Here is a 21166-nt window from a genome sequence, read left to right as displayed (position 1 = left end):
TTTTATTGTTTACAGGGACGAGTGTTCCCAGCGGCCCATCCGCAGGACAGGTGATTACAGCAGCAGCGGCACTACAGTCCTGGCAAGATACGCCTGCGATGGATGTATCTGCTACTACATTGTAATCAGGTTCCCTTAAAAAGTAAATTCCCACTGAGTAAAACGGCACCCGCTGATTTCACAGAGCCAACCATATGGCCAAAAGTATTGGCACCCCTGAAAGTGATCCAGAAAATAAAGTATTTCCCGCAACACCGTGCCCTTACAGAGCTATAGAGTACCATCAGAGCGCAACACTGTGCCCTTACAGAGCTATAGAGTGCCATCAGAGAGCCACACTGTGCCCTTACAGAGCTATAGAGTGCCATCAGAGAGCCACACTGTGCTTTTACAGAGCTATAGAGTGCCAACAGAGTGCAACACTGTGCCCTTACAGAGCTATAGAGTGCCATCAGAGCGCCACAGTGTGCCTTTACAGAAGTATAGAGTGCCATCAGAGCGCAACATGGTGCCCTTACGGAGCTATAGAGTGCCATCAGAGAGCCATACTGTGCCCTTACAGAAGTATAGAGCGTCATCAGAGCACAACACTGTGCCCTTACGGAGCTATAGCGTGCCATCATAGTGCCACAGTGTGCCCTTACAGAGCTATAGATTGCCATCAGAGCGCCACAGTGTGCCTTTCAGAGCTATAGAGTGCCATCAGAGAGCCACACTGTGCCCTTACAGAGCTATAGAGTACCATCAGAGCACCCCACTGTGCTCTTACAGAAGTATAGAGCGTCATCAGAGCGCCATACTGTGCTCTTATGTGACGCCCTGGGCAAGCCAGGGGTCACAGGTCATCACACCACCACACCCTACACCCCAGTTAGGAACACCAAAGCTAACCAGAAATCCTGGTTGCCTTCCTCCAGGGGCTGGTGTCCACACCAGGGGGTGGGCCAGGCGGTTGGCTCCGCCCACCGAGGAGTTCACAGCCCTGGAGGCGGGAGTAACCAGGCAGATAGAGTTTGGAGGAGGAAGTGAGAGGAGTAAACAAGTAGATGAGTTAAGGAAGTGAAGTGGTAGAGAAGCTGAAGTAAAGTGAAAAAAGAAACAGTTTGTAAAGCCTGAAGTTGGTCCGGCTGTGTGCCCGGACAGTGACAGCAAGGTCAGCAGACGGCGGTGATTGTCTGGAGGGATGACTGCTCGGAGGTTGCTGGAAGGACCGCGGATGGGTAGTGGCCCGGCGGTCTGGAGCGGTATACAAAGGACAGTCAGCACCAGGGCAGGGGCCTTTCGGATCCCGGCAAGGCTAGGAGTCGCCATAATTTGCCCAATCCGTCAGTGAAGGGGACGACTGTCTCCCAACAACCAAGTCCCGATAGAAGGCAACAGTCCAACCGTAACGGAGAGACACCGTCACCGCCAGGGCACCAGTTTCTCAGGGCCAGCGCCTGCGGGCAAAGTAGGGCTCCTCCGGCCCATATCCAAGCCGGGGAGCGGGTTACAGGTGGGAACCCATCGCAACCAATATCAACGTAGGTGCAGGACAGAGGGACCGTCACCGTCATCTACTGGGGAATGCAAGTGCAGCTGTCCGTGGGAACCGTCTTTCCAGCCGTGTGTTTTACCGAGAACTGTGTCATCGTCTCAGGCTGAGTGAGTACCACAGTGCCGCAAGGCACAGCGCTGCCCCCCGCGTCCCTGCGCCCACCAAGCTCTGCATCTCCCACCTCATCACTGGGCCCCGGGATCACCAACCCCTATCCACGGAGGGGCAACACAACAACTAGCTGCTCCCCACCATCATTCCCGGGATCCTCATACAGAGCAGCGGTGGTGCCAACAAATCACCACAACCGTGGGTGGCGTCACGGACAATAAACTATATCCCAAAACCCAATCCCCTTTCACTCACGGGCGAGGAGCGCCGCTAGAGTCCCCGGGATCCGGCCCATCGCTCGAGCCACCGAGCAGCAGCAGGCCGCAGCAGCCGCGGCAGCCGGACCCGAGCAGTAGAGAGAGCGCGGCGTCCCCTCTTCCGCCAGCGACAACTTGGCGTCACGAACAGGATCTTACCGCTCTGCCGTTGGGTAGAGGTGCGCCTTGTGACCGCGGGAGGTATCCGGCTGAAAAATTTCAGAAGCCGCCATCTTTGGCGCGAAAAGTTCCCGCTCGAGCGTCTTCTCGAGTAGCAGAGGCGCGAAGGCCAAAACCCCGCCCCAATAGAGGAGGGGCCGGAAAGAAGCTAAGGGGGACGGAAACAAGATGTCTGCGCCCGACGGAGCCACTGGAGGAGCGGTGGTCACAGCCGCATGTAACTAGCGCTGTAGCGTGCAGGGACGCCAGGACTCTGCTGAAACACGTTCCTGGATACAGAAGCAAGATGTGCCAGAAGCTCCAGGCCCAAGTCCACTTCATGCTGGCGAAGTGGACGTCGGAGATGAAGGGCCTGGCCGCAACCGTTTGGGCATCCGAAGTGGAGGTGGTCTCAGAGGAGCGGGTAAGCGACCCACGCCCCTATGTCCCCGAGGGATCGGTCGATACGGCTGAGGGGCCCGGCCTGCTGCCGTCCACCACGCTACCTCCCTCACTGCCCATGCCTGCGGCCAACGCCCCGACCGACCCGTTACTCCTGCCACCGGTAGCAGAGCCTGCAGCATCTGTGGGAGAGGGCCCAGACCTGCGGCCCCCGGGCCTTACCTTTACCACCACCCTGGCACCCATCCCGGCTTCCATCCCAGCCGCGACGGAGATGATGACGGCCCCGGCAGTCCGCCTGGCCGCAGCGGAGTCGATCCTCGATCAAACGCCAACACCGCAAGTCACGTTGACTGCTCCCAGGCACCGGGCCTCGGCTGAGGCACGGGGGGATGTAGCTGCCAAGCGGCAGAGCAGGCCACGTCACAGCGGGGTCCCTCATTACTGAAGGTGCTGGTCGTAGCCCACACGGAGGGACTCTGGCTGGGTCCGTCCCCCGCACACGCTGAACAGGAGCAAGCAGAAAGTGCTCCAGACTCGGAGTGGCGGCAACAGCAGCTGCGCAGGGAGATCGATGCCCGAGAGGGGTGTAGAGCGGATGTGCATGCCCGCATGTATATGGAAGAAGATCGCCTGCAGCGAGCTACCATTGGGGTCCAGAGCGGTGCACCATGTGAAGGTGGCACTAGAGCCCCACGAGTGGGAATGGACTGTTGAGCCGCAAAAGGCAGCGGAGCACCGTTGCACCGTCCCCGTAGGGACCACCAGTCTGAGTGTGTTTACAAGTTGAAAAAGTTTACTGAATGAAAATGAGAATGATTACCGAAGCTTCAACTGATTCTACCGTGATTGTGAGGAAACCGGCCGTTGCCGGCTCCGTTGTCCCCGTGGGGACCGTTTAAAAAGGTTGCATAAGGGACTCCTTATGGACAAGCCCGTGAACTTGCAGGGCAACCACAAACGTTAGTGGAATGTAAATAAGTTGTTTGCCGTTACCGTTTTCCGCAGTGCCGCCTCCGGAGAGGCAGGTTGGAGGGAGGGCCCGCAGTAGAGCCGGCTGGGGCCCAGCCACCACAGGGACCGGTGGCTAACCTCTGGAGGGGAAGGACAGATCCCGCTCGGGTGACTTGTGCCGGACTTGGGTCAAGGGGTGCTGCCTGGGTTTTAGGGGCAGCATCAGGGCCAGGTAGCTTGGGTGGGAGAGAGCGGAAACCGTAACCGTGAACCGTTTGCAACATTTAAGAAAAGTGCCTCCCGTTATGGGAAGATGTAATAAAATGTAAATATGTTACCGTTTTACACTTTTATATATTTTTCAGAAAATAAAACCGGTGTTGGACGGGCAGCCCGCGGACGGTCTGCATTTTGCTATGGGGGAATGTGACGCCCTGGGCAAGCCAGGGGTCACAGGTCATCACACCACCACACCCTACACCCCAGTTAGGAACACCAAAGCTAACCAGAAATCCTTGTTGCCTTCCTCCAGGGGCTGGTGTCCACACCAGGGGGTGGGCCAGGCGGTTGGCTCCGCCCACCGAGGAGTTCACAGCCCTGGAGGCTGGAGTAACCAGGCAGATAGAGTTTGGAGGAGGAAGTGAGAGGAGTAAACAAGTAGATGAGTTAAGGAAGTGAAGTGGTAGAGAAGCTGAAGTAAAGTGAAAAAAGAAACAGTTTGTAAAGCCTGAAGTTGATCCGGCTGTGTGCCCGGACAGTGACAGCAAGGTCAGCAGACGGCGGTGATTGTCTGGAGGGGTGACTGCTCGGAGGTTGCTGGAAGGACCGCGGACGGGTAGTGGCCCGGCGGTCTGGAGCGGTATACAAAGGACAGTCAGCACCAGGGCAGGGGCCTTTCGGATCCCGGCAAGGCTAGGAGTCGCCATAATTTGCCAAATCCGTCAGTGAAGGGGACGACTGTCTCCCAACAACCAAGTCCCGATAGAAGGCAACAGTCCAACCGTAATGGAGAGACACCGCCACCGCCAGGGCACCAGTTTCTCAGGGCCAGCGCCTGCGGGCAAAGTAGGGCTCCTCCGGCCCATATCCAAGCCGGGGAGCGGGTTACCGGTGGGAACCCATCGCAACCAACATCAACGTAGGTGCAGGACAGAGGGACCGTCACCGTCAACTACTGGGGAAAAGCAAGTGCAGCCGTCCGTGGGAACCGTCTTTCCAGCCGTGTGTTTTACCGAGAACTGTGTCATCGTCTCAGGCTGAGTGAGTACCACAGTGCCGCAAGGCACAGCGCTGCCCCCCGCGTCCCTGCGCCCACCAAGCCCTGCATCTCCCACCTCATCACTGGGCCCCGGGATCACCAACCCCTACCCACGGAGGGGCAACACAACAACTAGCTGCTCCCCACCATCATTCCCGGGATCCTCATACAGAGCAGCGGTGGTGCCAACAAATCACCACAACCGTGGGTGGCGTCACGGACAATAAACTATATCCCAAAACCCAATCCCCTTTCACTCACGGGCGAGGAGCGCCGCTAGAGTCCCCGGGATCCGGCCCATCGCTCGAGCCACCGAGCAGCAGCAGGCCGCAGCAGCCGCGGCAGCCAGACCCGAGCAGTAGGGAGAGCGCGGCGTCCCCTCCTCCGCCCGCGACACTTACAGAGCTATAGAGTGCCATCCGAGACCCACACTGTGCTCTTACAGAGCTAAAGAGTGCTATCAGAGAGCCACACTGTGCCCTTACAGAAGTATAGAGTGCCATCAGAGCACCACACTGTGCTCTTACAGAAGTATAGAGTGTCATCAGAGCGCCATACTGTGCTCTTACATAGCTATAGAGTGCTATCAGAGTGCCACACTGTGCTCTTACAGAAGTATAGAGTGTCATCAGAGCGCCATACTGTGCTCTTACAGAGCTATAGAGTGCTATCAGAGTGCCACACTGTGCCCTTACAGAGCTATAGAGTTCTATCAGAGTGCCACACTGTGCTCTTACAGAGCTATAGAGTGCTATCAGAGTGCCACACTGTGCTCTTACAGAGCTATAGAGTGCTATCAGAGAGCCACACTGTGCTCTTACAGAGCTATAGAGTGCTATCAGAGTGCCACACTGTGCTCTTACAGTGCTATAGAGTGCTATCAGAGTGCCACACTGTGCTCTTACAGAGCTATAGAGTGCTATCAGAGAGCCACACTGTGCCCTTACAGAGCTATAGAGTGCTATCAGAGTGCCACACTGTGCTCTTACAGAGCTATAGAGTGCTATCAGAGTGCCACACTGTGCCCTTACAGAGCTATAGAGTGCTATCAGAGTGCCACACTGTGCTCTTACAGAGCTATAGAGTGCTATCAGAGTGCCACACTGTGCTCTTACAGAGCTATAGAGTGCTATCAGAGTGCCACACTGTGCTCTTACAGAGCTATAGAGTGCCATCAGAGTGCCACACTGTGCTCTTACAGAGCTATAGAGTGCTATCAGAGAGCCACACTGTGCTCTTACAGAGCTATAGAGTGTCATCAGAGCACCACACTGTGCCCTTACAGAGCTATAGAGTGCTATCAGAGAGCCACACTGTGCCCTTACAGAGCTATAGAGTGCCATCAGAGAGCCACACTGTGCCCTTACAGAGCTATAGAGTGCTATCAGAGAGCCACACTGTGCCCTTACAGAGCTATAGAGTGCCATCAGAGAGCCACACTGTGCCCTTACAGAGCTATAGAGTGCTATCAGAGAGCCACACTGTGCTCTTACAGAGCTATAGAGTGCTATCAGAGAGCCACACTGTGCTCTTACAGAGCTATAGAGTGCTATCAGAGAGCCACACTGTGCCCTTACAGAGCTATAGAGTGCTATCAGAGAGCCACACTGTGCTCTTACAGAGCTATAGAGTGCTATCAGAGAGCCATACTGTGCTCTTACAGAGCTATAGAGTGTCATCAGAGCACCACACTGTGCCCTTACAGAGCTATAGAGTGTCATCAGAGCACCACACTGTGCCCTTACAGAGCTATAGAGTGTCATCAGAGAGCCACACTGTGCCCTTACAGAAGTATAGAGTGCTATCAGAGAGCCACACTGTGCCCTTACAGAAGTATAGAGTGCCATCAGAGCGCCATACTGTGCTCTTACATAGCTATAGAGTGTCATCAGAGCGCCATACTGTGCTCTTACATAGCTATAGAGTGCTATCAGAGCGCCACACTGTGCCCTTACAGAAGTATAGAGTGCTATCAGAGCGCCATACTGTGCTCTTACATAGCTATAGAGTGCTATCAGAGAGCCACACTGTGCTCTTACATAGCTATAGAGTGCTATCAGAGCACCACACTGTGCCCTTACAGAGCTATAGAGTGCTATCAGAGTGCCATACTGTGCTCTTACATAGCTATAGAGTGCTATCAGAGCGCCATACTGTGCTCTTACATAGCTATAGAGTGCTATCAGAGAGCCACACTGTGCTCTTACATAGCTATAGAGTGCTATCAGAGCGCCATACTGTGCTCTTACATAGCTATAGAGTGCTATCAGAGAGCCACACTGTGCTCTTACAGAGCTATAGAGTGCTATCAGAGTGCCACACTGTGCTCTTACAGAGCTATAGAGTGCTATCAGAGTGCCACACTGTGCCCTTACAGAGCTATAGAGTGCTATCAGAGTGCCACACTGTGCTCTTACATAGCTATAGAGTGCTATCAGAGTGCCACACTGTGCTCTTACAGAGCTATAGAGTGCTATCAGAGAGCCACACTGTGCCCTTACAGAGCTATAGAGTGTCATCAGAGCACCACACTGTGCCCTTACAGAGCTATAGAGTGTCATCAGAGAGCCACACTGTGCCCTTACAGAAGTATAGAGTGCTATCAGAGAGCCACACTGTGCCCTTACAGAAGTATAGAGTGCCATCAGAGCGCCATACTGTGCTCTTACATAGCTATAGAGTGTCATCAGAGCGCCATACTGTGCTCTTACATAGCTATAGAGTGCTATCAGAGCGCCACACTGTGCCCTTACAGAAGTATAGAGTGCTATCAGAGCGCCATACTGTGCTCTTACATAGCTATAGAGTGCTATCAGAGTGCCACACTGTGCTCTTACAGAGCTATAGAGTGCTATCAGAGTGCCACACTGTGCCCTTACAGAGCTATAGAGTGCTATCAGAGTGCCACACTGTGCCCTTACAGAGCTATAGAGTGCTATCAGAGTGCCACACTGTGCTCTTACATAGCTATAGAGTGCTATCAGAGAGCCACACTGTGCCATTACACACCCAAAACATGTCTACATGGAGCCATGTGATGGCAATATATAGCCCAACTGTGCCCACATTGAGCCATACTGTGCCATCATAGTGATATTATGTCAGTGTATATGCCAAAGAGGGCAGACATATCACATTTTTATGTAAACTTTTTTGCTTATGATAAATTAGATTGCAAGCTCTTCAGACCAGGATGAATACAAATCTTATATTTGAAGTTTTCCAGTGATACCAGGATTCTTTATCGTGAGGTGTCCTCTGTACCTTACATAGGCAGGCAAATTAATAGGCAGTGCTGTATACGCAGAGCCGGAAAGTTCTGGAATAAAAGAGATGCTGTTTTCTTATTAATTCCTGGCATTAAACATTCCCTCACGCTTCCCGGATGGAATCACTTTCTGAGATGAAGAAACCTTGTTTAATAAGCGTCATGTAGCCGCTGAGAAGAACATGTCTAATATCCGCACAGATCGCTTTCAGGAGGGAGAGATCAGGCCGCGATTATGAAAAGGCAGATTCCTCGCTGGCGGCTCCAGCATCTAATGTAATCCAGTCCTATGGAAATGATCTCCGGCCCGGAGCAGTAATCCCACAATATGTTCTGCCATCCGAGCCACGCTCCTGTTTGCATGTCTTTTGCCTTTGTCTTTAGTGCTTGTTTTCTGTTATAACTAAAGGAAATCTAAGAATAAAACATGTTTCTTGAGAAATGAAGGAACTCTGCAGCCCCACAACACCAGCATCCATCCATCTATCAATCCAAACCGCGTTTCAGATGGATAAAGAATCCCCACTTTTTTGAACAATTATTTGGACGGCTGCTTCCATCTTTATATTTACATAGCATTAGCAGAGCTCAAGTAAGTGCCAGGACGTATACCTAATATTGTACAGTGCAGCTACTGCTCCTTCTTTCTGTACTTTCCTTCCTTCCATTCCTTTCTTTCCTCCTTCCTTCCATTCCTTTCTCCTTTCCTTCCTTTTCTTACTTCCTTCCTTCGTTCCATTCCTTCCTTCCTTCTTTCCTTCCTTCCTTTTTTTTACTTCCTAGCTTCCTTCCTTCTCTTCCTTCCTTCCTTCCTTCTTTCCATTCCTTTCTTTCTTCCTTTCTTTCCTTCCTTCTTTCCATTCCTTCCTTCTTTCCGTTCCTTCCTTCCGTTCCTTTCTTTCTTTCTTCCTTCCTTCCTTCCTTTATTTTCTTCCTTCCTTCCTTCCATTCCTTCCTTCCTTCCTTCCTTCCTTCCATTCCTTTCTTCCTTCATTCCTTCCTTCCATTCCTTCCTTCAATTCTTTCCTTCCATTCCTTTCTTCCTTCATTCCTTCCTTCCATTCCTTCCTTCAATTCTTTCCTTCCATTCCTTTCTTCCTTCCTTCCTTTTCTTCCTTGTCTTCCTTTCTTCCTTTCTTCCTTTCTTCCTTCCTCCCTTCCTTCCTTCCTTCCATTCCTTCCATTCCTTCCTTCCATTCCTTTCATTCCTTTCTTCCTTCTTTCCTTCCTTCCATTCCTTCCATTCCTTTCTTCCTTCCTTTTCTTCCTTCCTTCCTTTTCTTCCTTCCTTCCTTCCATTCCTTCATTCCATTCCTTCCTTACGTCCTTCTTTCCTTCCTTTCTTCCTTCCTATTTTTTTACTTCCTTCCTTGCTTCCTTCCTTTCTTCCTTCCTTTCCTCCCTTCCGTCATTCTCTTCCCTCACTTCCTTGCATTCATTCCTTTGCTTCTTTCCTTCCCTTCCTTCCATGGTTTCCTTTCCCATTTGCCGCTCGCTTGGTACTTCCCCTTCCCTAGCGTGACACCTTGGATACATCGCACTCGTCTCTCCTTTACTTATAAATCTGGTGAGGCCTTGAGGAAGTTGCCAGCTGGATAGGAGGAGGTTCTCAGGTCTCAAATATGGTGCCACAGACTCCTCCACATCTTTTTGCTCAAGTCCAGTATCAATCTATTTGAGTTGATCCCAATCAAATTACAAGACCCGATCCATTGACTACATCGGTGATCTGTGAGAGCTAGACTGAGAAACAACTCTTACCCAACGGCATCCACAGCTCTTTTATTGATTAGTGGGCCTGAAGCAATGTCACATGTACGTCACACCCAACGATGACATCTCACCAAGCCGGCTAATCAAACGGAAAGCCACAAATGCCGTTGAGTAAAAGGGGGTTCTTCTGAGGCTCCCATCCTGAGGAAAGGAACTGTCTATCTGATCTTTTTTGTAACATCTATATATTTTTTTCTGTTCTCCATGAATTTTCATGCTTTTTACTATGGGACCACTGTACCTTTGAACTCTTTAAGGCGGGGTGCAGACAGGACTATTTTCAGTGAGATTATTGCCCATGTGCACAATGGGCGGTGAACTGACCAAATAATAACCTAATGGCCGAAACATCAGAGTATGTAATAAAAAGCAATTCCTGCACCCGAGTGCACAAAGACATGAATGAGGCATGATGTGACTGAAGGATAGCAAGGGACAGAGGACTCCTATACTTTCCCTCATGCTAGGGCACCCTAGGCTATCCCTGCGCTCCAGATTACTCTTAAAGGTGGAGATGCCGGAGTCCCATGCCTTACTACTCTCCTGACCAGATCTAATTTGTTACCCCCCCTCCCCCAGGGAAATAAGGTGCAAGAGTGTGATGAAAACACAGATTTAGACAGACAAGGGAAAACCAAAACTAAACAGTAAGAGACTAAGAAGAAAAGCAAGAGCAGGAAGGTAGTAAGAAAAATATAACAAGAGTTAACACCACAACTGCTCACAGCAATAATGCACAACAACCAACAGTAAAGGCCGCTTTACACACAACGATATCGCTAGCGATCTCGTTAGAGATGTGACACGCCCAGATCGTTGCTACGATTTGCCATGATCGCTCATAGGTAGTTTTGCAGCGGTCACACGTACACATCTCACAAATGACGCAACATCGTTCAGCGATATATTGTTTGACCAAGGCGGTCATGTGGACACCGTCACACAGCAATCCTCCCAATGATTCCGGCAACGACAGAGGCATATAATTGTGCCCACCTTATCAACCATGCCTGCCAAATCAGAACGCAGTTGGTACCACCAATCAGAGCGGAGGAGGCGTGTATTGCTCGTAACGACACACCCGCGTCGCTGATGACGGACGTGTGGCGCCCTGGACAAGCCAGGTCGTCACGGGTACTGCAACAGCACACCCCACACCCCGGCTAGGCACACCGAAGTCAAACAAAAATCCTTGTTCCCTCCCTCCAGGGGCTGATGTCCACACCAGGGGGTGGAGCCAGGCGGTTGGCCCCACCCACCGATGAGTTTACAGTCCTGGAGGCGGGAAGAGGAAGTCAGATTAGTTTTGGAGTGTGTAGAGAGTAGTTTGGAGTAGAGAGAGTGAAGGAGTAGAGCAGACTGACCGTGTCCGGGTACGTGGCCCGGGCACATACAGCAAGGTTGGCAGACGGTGGTGACCGTCTGCAGGAGAGGCCGATTGGAGTGAACCGTAAGGACCGGGGACGGGCGGTGGCCCGCCAGTACCGGACCGGGGAACGAAGAGAAGCCAGCACCGTTCGGCAGGGCTTACGGACCCCGACCAGGCTTGGAGTCGCCGTAAAACCGGTCAAATCCGCTAGCGAAGGGAACCTCCTGGGTTTCCCAGCAATCAAGACCCAATAGAAGGCAACAGCTCACACCGTGAAGGGAAATACAGTCACCGTCAAGGCTACAGTTCCCAGGGCCAGAGCCTGCGGGCAAAAGGGACTCCCTCAGCATCCATCTAAGTTGGGGAGCGGGTTACCGGTGGGAAGCCATCAGTACCAAGAACATACTAAAGGTGCAGGGAAAGACAGTTACCGCCAACCTACCGGGAGCAGAAACCACCGCAGCCGTCAGTGGGACCCGTCCATCCAGCCGTGTGTTTTACCAAGGACTTTGTATTCGTCATTGGCTGAGTGAGTACCACTGTGCCGTGAGGCACTGCGCTGCCCCCGCGACCCTGCACCTCGCCAGGTCCCGTAACCCACCTGCCACATTCCTCCCTCACCGGGCCCCGGGACAACCAACCCCCTACCCATGGAGGGGAAAACAACAACTACGCTGCTCCCTGTCATCGCTCCCGGGATCCCCGTCCAGAGCAGCGGTGGTGTCACAACCTCACCACAACCATGGGTGGCGTCACGGACAATAAATCCCCAACACCATTCCCCTTTTCACTCACGGGCGAGGAGTGCTGCTCGAGTCCCCGGATCCGGCCCACCGCTCAAGCCACCGAGCAGCAAGCAGCAGCAGCAGCAGTGCCGGACCCGAGCGTGGTGAGCACAGCGTCCTCCTCCCCGCCCGCGACAGACGCACTAATGATGTTGTTCGTCGTTGGCAGGGTGTCAAATGTAGCAATATGTCTGCTGCGTTCTAAACAACGAACAGTATTTTGAAACTGAACGACGAGTCAACGATCAACGATTTTCGCTATTTTTAAGATCGTTCGGAGTTGCTCGTAGGTGTCAAACGCAACGACGTCGCTAACAACGCCGCAAGTGCGTCACGAAAACCGTGACCCCCGATGACATATGGTCAGATAAATCATAGCGTGTAGCGGGGCCTTAAGTCTGGATCACAACACCTCACCAGACCAGTATAGGTAAGCTATAGCTGGCATTAATGGAATAGTCCAGCCAGCATATATAGGAGTGGAGTGATTGTGATTGGCTTCCCCACAGCATGTGATCAAAGAGACTAACATGCAGCCTGCCTGTTTGTGGGTTTGATCACAGACATCAGAGAAATTAGCTGGCAGAGTGCCAGAATCTGTATTTTACACAGATCCTGATGCCGCCATGACAGTTGGCGATGCCTGCAAAAATGTCCTTGTGACAGTATGTCTGTGTTTCACATTTTGAGGTTGGCCTTGTACTGGGCCTTCAGGTGGACATGGTGACTTAGAGCTCTCAGCAGAAATAAACTTGTATCTAGACATGGCCGACCTGCCGAGTGGTGAAGTCACATAAATACACAGTGACAGCTTTAGTTTCCTCAGGTCTGGTAATATTTTCTGGATGAACTTAGCAGCTGAAATATCTCATCCGCCTGTCACCACCTCTTATTTAACTTCATGCTGCAAACAACTGACATTAGATACCAGCCTCACGCGCTTCGCAACAAATAAATGTCACCGCTCAATTAGGGGTTTTTTTAGCTGCCTTTATCAGATCCCCCTCCTTTGCACCTGGTTCCACCCCCACATTATATCACCAGCAATGTCATTACTGAAATTTAGGTGATTTTTTTTGTAAAGGTCATCAGTCGTCTGTGTCCCAAACCCCTAATATTAGATCCAGAAACAGAAGCAGATTGAGGCCTCTGGTCTTTGTCTTTTCAGATACAACAAATGCTGAACATTAAGATGTTAAAATTAGTGGAGGAAGGTTGAACTAGATGGACCTAGGTCTTTTTTCAGCCTATGTACTATGTAAAAGATACTAAATCTTCAGAGCTCCCCCCAAAAAAAAGACAGAATCCGAACACAAGCTTCTGGATACTTTTTTTTAAAGACTAACAATGTTGCCATCTTTTTAAAGAGAACCTGTCTCTTGTTCCAAAAGTCAAATGCTGTACCTTAAAAATATCCCTGAACCTGATCCCTGATTGTGCTGCTGTTTTCCTTTTTGTGCTACGTTGCTCCATTGCGGAGATATTCACATTTGTAGCTTTTTGAGCGCAGTATGTGAAATCTCTGCTTGCAGTCCAACTCCAACTGCATGTTTCTTCAGAGTCTTCTCTGGAGGCGGGCTTTTTCAGCTTTCCTTCCCAGACTTTGCCAATCACAGCTATCGATACTAGCCTTAAGCGGGCTTTACACGCTACGATTTAACTACAGCGATCTCGTTGGGGTCACGGATTTTGTGACGCACATCCGGCCGCTGTAGCGATGTCGTAGCGTGTGACTCCTAGGAGCGATTTTGGATCGTTGCAAAAACGTCCAAAATCGCTCCTCGTTGACATGGGGGTCCACTCCCAATTATTGCTGCTGTCGCAGGGGCGAAGTTGATCCTCGTCCCTGCGGCAGCACACATCGCTACGTGTGACGCCGCAGGAACGAGGATCATCTCCTTACCTGCCTCCGGCCACAATGCGGAAGGAAGGAGATGGGCGGGATGTTACGTCCCGCTCATCTCCGCCCCTCCGCTTACATTGGGCGGCCGCTTAGTGACGTCACTGTGACGCCAAACGAACCGCCCCCTTAGAAAGGAGGCGGTTCGCCGGTCACAGCGACATCGAAGGACAGGTAAGTATGTGTGGCGGGGGTGCGCGATTTTGTGCGCAACAGGCAGTGATATGCCCGTCGCGCACAAACGATGGGGGCGGGTGTCATGCTAGCGATATCGGGCCGGATATCGCAGCATGTAAAGCCACCCTTACTGTGATTGGCAATGTCTGGGACAAAGGGGTGTGTTACGGTTCCCGTTTCTGGGTATCTGCGTGTCTCCTTCCCTTTGCTGTGGCACTGGAGACTATGTTCGGATTTCTTGCTACTGCACATGTGCAAGCGCTGGAGACTAAGTCCTATCTTGGAGCCATTGCACATGTGCGAGTGACATCATCACTGACACGAGGTCACATGTCTCTGACACCCTCTAAGCTGATTGGCCGCTGGTCATGTGCTTCTGACACGACGTCACATGTCTCTGACACCTTCTAAGCTGATTGGTCGCTGGTCATGTGCTTGTGACGCCTTGCTCGGTGATAGGCCAGCGTGACGTCATTGCTGTCGTTCTGGCAGCGGATTGGCTCTGGTGTCCTCCATCTTGGATGAGGCACAGAGTCTATATAAGACCCTGACGCACGCCGCCTGGCGCTCAGTCCTCTTGGTTCATGCATGAGAGTAGACGCTCTGTGCACATCCCTCTAGGCATCTCTCTGTCTATGCTAGGAGAGCGCTACCGGCAGGGTAGCGTTCTTGTACCTTACAGCTTCGGCTGCGGTCCGTACCCTTGCCTCTTATTGGAGCGGACATAGGCAGGTGCCTGAGGCACATGGTCCGGCTGGGCCTTGTGATTCTACTCGTAGGTGGACGTTACCGCTAGGGTAACGTTCCTTATACTGCGTCTGGCAGTTGTTCGTATCCTCGCACACTAGGGGAGCGAACATAGGTAGGAGTTTTGTGCGGCTTACGCTGCTGCCCGTCTCCTGGCACCGGTAGAGGAAACGGACCTAGGTAGGTGCCATTTCACACTCACTGCTTTTGTCTCTGTGATCATTAACAAAGACCATACCACACACCCTCCGAGTAAGGGAGGAATTGCTTTATTTCCTAACTATATGCCTCTGTGAGTTTAACAGAGGTGTTGCACTCTGGACTTGTGCTATTACTATTTACAGCGGCACACTTATATACTCTTCCTCACTCATTAACATGTCCCTTTTACGTTAATGCTGAATACGGTAGTCGCTGTGACTTTAACAGTACACACCGTGATTGGCTCTAGTGTCACTAAGACGTATCAGTGTCAGTACTGCTTTCGTGGTACAAAATACCCCTTATCCTCTGCCATAGTCTGCAGCAGAGACTTTGCACGGTGGACCCTGACTGTGATATCTCTTTGGTTTTTATAATCAGACAGCCCCCGTAACAGGGTGAAAGCTCATGCCTCCAGAGAAGACTGAAGAAATACACAGTTGGACTGCAAGCAGAGATTTCACATACTACGCTCAAAAAACTAGAAATGTGAGTATCTCTCCAATGGAGCAACGCATCACAAAAAGGAAAAAAATGAAAGAAGAAATGGGCAGTTGTGCTACAAGCAGAGATTTCACATAGCGCGCTGCAGAAGTAAATGTGAATATGTCTGTAGTGGCGTGATTAAAGCAACTCAGAATAGAGGGGGAAAATAAGGGGAGCTCAGGGATTTTTGCATTATTTATCTCACATTTGTTGAGCATGTAACAGACAAATTTTCTCCTTAAGATGAGCCAATTCCTCCCTCTTATAGGATGTACATATAACTCATTATGACATTTACAAGCCTTACCTTCCATGTGAGCTGTTTACTCATAATAGAATAGTTTGAGATCAAATTTTTATGCAATCTTGTTTAGTTGTTTATAGTCCAAAAAATATACAGTAGTAAAATAGTGTAATATCATCATTGGAAAAGTCATAAAGACCATAAGAACCCAGGAGACCAAGCAGGACACACTTTTTGATAATTGGCCACATTACACATGATCGTCGTGCAGAGAAATAACAAAGGGTCCCTCCGTTCTGACAATGTTAGAGTAAATACGCTTAAAAAAATGTTATATAAAATGCTATGGCTCGTCCCATGAGATTGATTGTCTAAGCTGTAGGTCTAGATATCAGCACTGACTAGAGGTGTTGGTGCAACGTGGAACAGTAGAGCTGGATATCATGGACGGCACATGGAACAGTAGAGCTGGATATTATGGACGGCATGTGGAACAGTAGAGCTGGATATCATGGACGGCATGTGGAACAGTAGAGCTGGATATCATGGATGGCACGTGAACAGAAGAGCTGGATATCATGGATGGCACATGGAACAGTAGAGCTGGATATCATGGACGGCACGTGAACAGAAGAGCTGGATATCATGGACGGCACGTGGAACAGTAGAGCTGGATATCATGGACGGCACGTGGGACAGTAGAGCTGGATATCATGGACGGCACATGGAACAGTAGAGCTGGATATCATGGACGGCACGTGGAACAGTAGAGCTGGATATCATGGACGGCACGTGGAACAGTAGAGCTGGATATCATGGACGGCACGTGGAACAGTAGAGCTGGATATCATGGACGGCACGTGGAACAGTAGAGCTGGATATCATGGACGGCACGTGGAACAGTAGAGCTGGATATCATGGACGGCACGTGGAACAGTAGAGCTGGATATCATGGACGGCACGTGGAACAGTAGAGCTGGATATCATGGATGGCATGTGGAATAGTAGAGCTGGATATCATGGACGGAACGTGGAACAGTAGAGCTGGATATCATGGACAACATGTGGAATAGTAGAGCTGGATATTATGGATGACATATGGAGCCATGTGGAACAGCAGAGCCGGATATTATGGATGACATATGGAGCCGTGTGGAACAGCAGAGCTGGATATTATAGATGGAATATGGAGCAATGTGGAACAGCAGAGCAGGATATGTCGGAGGGCACACGGACATTGTGCCCTGTACATAATCCTAAGAAGCCCGGCTATTTGCTGGATTTTATACGCAGTATTTTAACTGCCAAGAATTAAGAATTTGACTGCAGAAAAGAATTCTACAAAAAAGCCACGTGTGAACAGACCCTGAGGGTATCTCCACCCATGGTGATTTAGCTGTACTGTGCAAAATACACTTGTTTTTTGCATGCTTTTTGTTGCATTTTTACTTTTTCCCTAGAATGGGGGAAGAATGTTGCTGCAGATTTAAAAAAATCGCATGATTGAGAATTTTTTTCAATCTTGTTCACTTTGCTGGATGTGAAATAATTATGTATTTTCAGTAGAAAAAAACAAAAAAAAACACAACAAAAAAATGCAAAAAATGCAACATGTGAACATATCCTTAATGTATACTGACGAGGAATGTAAGCTAGTGACGAGGGGCCTGTCATTCTACGATGCTGCAGCTTCTCGCTCTGCCGGATTCTGCCATGCTTATGTAAATATTTTTTACAAGTCGGAAACATTTGCGCGATCACAGCCACCCACACGGTTTCATGTTTGGCACTGCCTTCAGACGTCTACTGTCAGGCAGCAGGTGGTACTGCGGATCTAAGTGATAAAACAACATCAAGTTGAATGCTACTCAGTCCGGCACGGCAAATTAATTAGCCCTCGTCGTCAAAGCCGCTCATCTGGAATGGGTACGAATGTGCCGTCTGCAGACAGCATCCGCCGTCAATCCACTCAAGAGCAATCACCATTCTATTAACACAACGATGCCAAAAAAATAAGTAAAAAATAGTCCCGGGCAGCACGGAGTCAACGACCAGCGTGACTTCTCGGTCATTAGAGGCTTGGAGAAGCTGTTGACTGGGGTTAGATTTATTATAAAATGGCTAAAAACTCTACGTGCGTCATCCAAGTGCTGGAGACTTTGCTCTTCGTTGGGAATGGTGCGTTAATTATATGCACGGTCTAAGCCAAATGATTTGTCTAGCAGAACAGCAGAAAGTTTTGGCTGAAGGATTTGGCACAGCGTTATGGTATCATTTCCGCTAGCTCTTTACAATCTGCTCAGACTAAAGCTTCTACAACATCCAACATGATGATATCCAGTGGGCTGGTGGCCATCATCAACCGGTAAAGTTCAACAACATCCAACATGATGTTATCCAGTGGGCTGGTGGCCACCATCAACCGATAAAGCTTCTACAACATCCAACATGATGATATCCAGTGGGCTGGTGGCTACCATAAACCAGTAAAGCTTCTACAACATCCAACATGATGTTATCCAGTGGGCTGGTTGCCACTATCAACCGGTAAAGCTTCTACAACATCCAACATGATGTTACCAGTGGGCTGGTGGCCACCATCAACCAGTAAAGCTTCTACAACGTCCAACATGAGATTATCCAGTAGGCTGGTGGCCATCATCAACCGGTAAAGTTCAACAACATCCAACATGATGTTATCCAGTGGGCTGGTGGCCACCATCAACCGATAAAGCTTCTACAACATCCAACATGATGATTTCCAGTGGGCTGGTGGCTACCATAAACCAGTAAAGCTTCTACAACATCCAACATGATGTTATCCAGTGGGCTGATGGCCACCAACAACCAGTAAAGTTTCTACAACATCCAACATGATGTTATCCAGTGGGCTGGTTTCCACTATCAACCGGTAAAGCTTCTACAACATCCAACATGATGTTACCAGTGGGCTGGTAGCCAACATCAACCAGTAAAGCTTCTACAACGTCCAACATGAGATTATCCAGTAGGCTGGTGGCCATCATCAACCGGTAAAGTTCAACAACATCCAACATGATGTTATCCAGTGGGCTGGTGGCCACCATCAACCGATAAAGCTTCTACAACATCCAACATGATGATATCCAGTGGGCTGGTGGCTACCATAAACCAGTAAAGCTTCTACAACATCCAACATGATGTTATCCAGTGGGCTGATGGCCACCAACAACCAGTAAAGTTTCTACAACATCCAACATGATGTTATCCAGTGGGCTGGTTGCCACTATCAACCGGTAAAGCTTCTACAACATCCAACATGATGTTATCCAGTGGGCCGGTGGCCACCATCAACCAGTAAAGCTTCCACAACGTCCAACATGAGATTATCCAGTGGGCTGGTGGCCATCATCAACCGGTAAAGTTCAACAACATCCAACATGATGTTATCCAGTGGGCTAGTGGCCACAATCAACCGGTAAAGTTCAACAACATCCAACATGATGATGTCCAGTGCGCTGGTGGCCATCATCAACCGGTAAAGCTTCTACAACATCCAACATGATGTTATCCAGTGGGCTGGTGGCCACCATCAACCAGTAAAGCTTCTACAACATCCATCATGATGTTATCCAGTGGGCTGGTTGCCACTATCAACCAATAAAGCTTCTACAACATCCAACATGATGTTATCCAGTGGGCTGGTGGCCACTATCAACCAGTAAAGCTTCTACAACATCCAACATGATGTTATCCAGTGGGCTGGTGGCCACCATCAACCGGTAAAGCTTCTACAACATCCATCATGATGACATCTAGTGGGCTGGTGGCCACCATCAACTGGTAAAGCTTCTACAACATCCATCATGATGACATCTAGTGGGCTGGTGGCCACCATCAACCGGTAAAGCTTCTATAACATCCAACATGATGACATCCAGTGGGCTGGTGGCCACCATCAACCAGTAAAGCTTCTATAACATCCAATATGATGACATCCAGTGGGCTGGTGGCCACCATCAACCGTTAAAGCTTCTACAACAACCGACATGATGATATCCAGTGGACTGGTAGTCACCATCAACCGGTACAGCTTCTACAACATCCAACATGATAATATCCAGTGGGCTGGTGGCCACCATCAACCGGTACAGCTTCTACAACATCCAACATGATGATATCCAGTGGGCTGGTGGCCACCATCTACAAGTTGTAGTCAAAAATCTTAAATCCCAAAATGTATATATTTTTTTTTTAAACTTTTGTCACTTGTTTTTTAATTCCAGTCACTTGGCCGAGTGAAGTGAGGGAGGAACCGGCGTAATATTGCATAGTACAAGTAACGTTGGAAGCGAGAACCACTTGTTTCTGCTCCGTTGCCAGCCCATAACTACGGCTTTTGTTGGCCTCTGATTTACGGTAATTATTGGTTCTTTGTAGCAATGATGGATCTCACTAAATTTGTTGTCCTCGGGAATTTTACTGGTGATGAATTCAATGTCCAAACATTAAAAAGAACAATTTATGGATATATAGACTTGAATCAAGGCATTTATAGCAACAAAATATATTTCTACAAATCTGGCCCACTTTTTTTATATCTGATGGTGGTGGAGTCCTATTGAAATGAATGAGAGCTGAGCATCAGAATCTGAGAAATGTTGCTGTTCAGAGTTGTGCTGTTCCAGCACCATACACTGTGTTCCTCCCCGGATGTGTCACATGTTAACAGCTGGACAGCAAGACAGCTTGGTGTCAGATCTCCACTGATCTGATATTGGTAACCTATAGAAAATCAAAATCCTTTATAGATAGTGTTATCTCCTGTATAGAGAGGTGTTATCAGTCATTGTACAGAAGGAGGAGGAGGTGAGCTGTGATATTGCCTACTGTGAATGGTGGATACTGTGTTATCTACTGTGTATAGAGGTTTTACCAGGCTTTGGACAGGAGGAGGAAGAGATGAGCTGTGACATCACCAAGAGATGTTAGTTACTGTTCAGGAGGAGGAGGAGGTGAGATGTGACATCACCTATTCTGAATGATGGATCCTGTTTTATTTACTATATATAGAGTTTTTATCAGTCATTGTATCAGCGGAGGAGGTGAGCTGTGACATCACCTGTTGTGGATTGTGTATCCTGTGTTATCTACTATATATAGAGGAGTTATCAGTCATTGTACAGGAGGAGGAGGAGATGAGCTGTGACATGACCTATTGTGAATGGTGGACCCTGTGTTATCTACTGTATATAGAGATGTTATTAGTCATTGTAGAGGAGGAGGAGGTGAGCTGTGACATCACCTATTGTGAATGATGAATTCTGTTTTATCTACTGTATATAGATGTGATATCAGTCAGTATACAGAAGGAGGAGGAGGTGAACTGTGATATCACCTACTGTGAATGGTGGATCCTGTGTTATCTAGTGTATATAGATGTGTTACCAGTCATTTTACATGAGGAGGAGGAGGTGAGCTGTGACACCACTTATTGTGAATGGTGGATCCTGTGTTATCTACTATATATAGAGGTGTTATCAGGCATCGGAGAAGGAG

General features: G+C 49.4%; 1 protein-coding gene across 1 annotated transcript in view; it reads left to right on the top strand.

Moving 5' to 3' along the window:
- The window catches only part of DCC (DCC netrin 1 receptor), a 1217792-nt gene that overhangs the window by 660637 nt on the left and 535989 nt on the right, over positions 1-21166 (top strand). The window lies entirely within an intron of this gene.

Source organism: Anomaloglossus baeobatrachus, chromosome 1 (assembly GCF_048569485.1).
Source record: "Anomaloglossus baeobatrachus isolate aAnoBae1 chromosome 1, aAnoBae1.hap1, whole genome shotgun sequence".
Classification (NCBI taxonomy): Eukaryota; Metazoa; Chordata; class Amphibia; order Anura; family Aromobatidae; genus Anomaloglossus; species Anomaloglossus baeobatrachus.
This window is presented reverse-complemented; position numbering and strand designations above follow the sequence as displayed.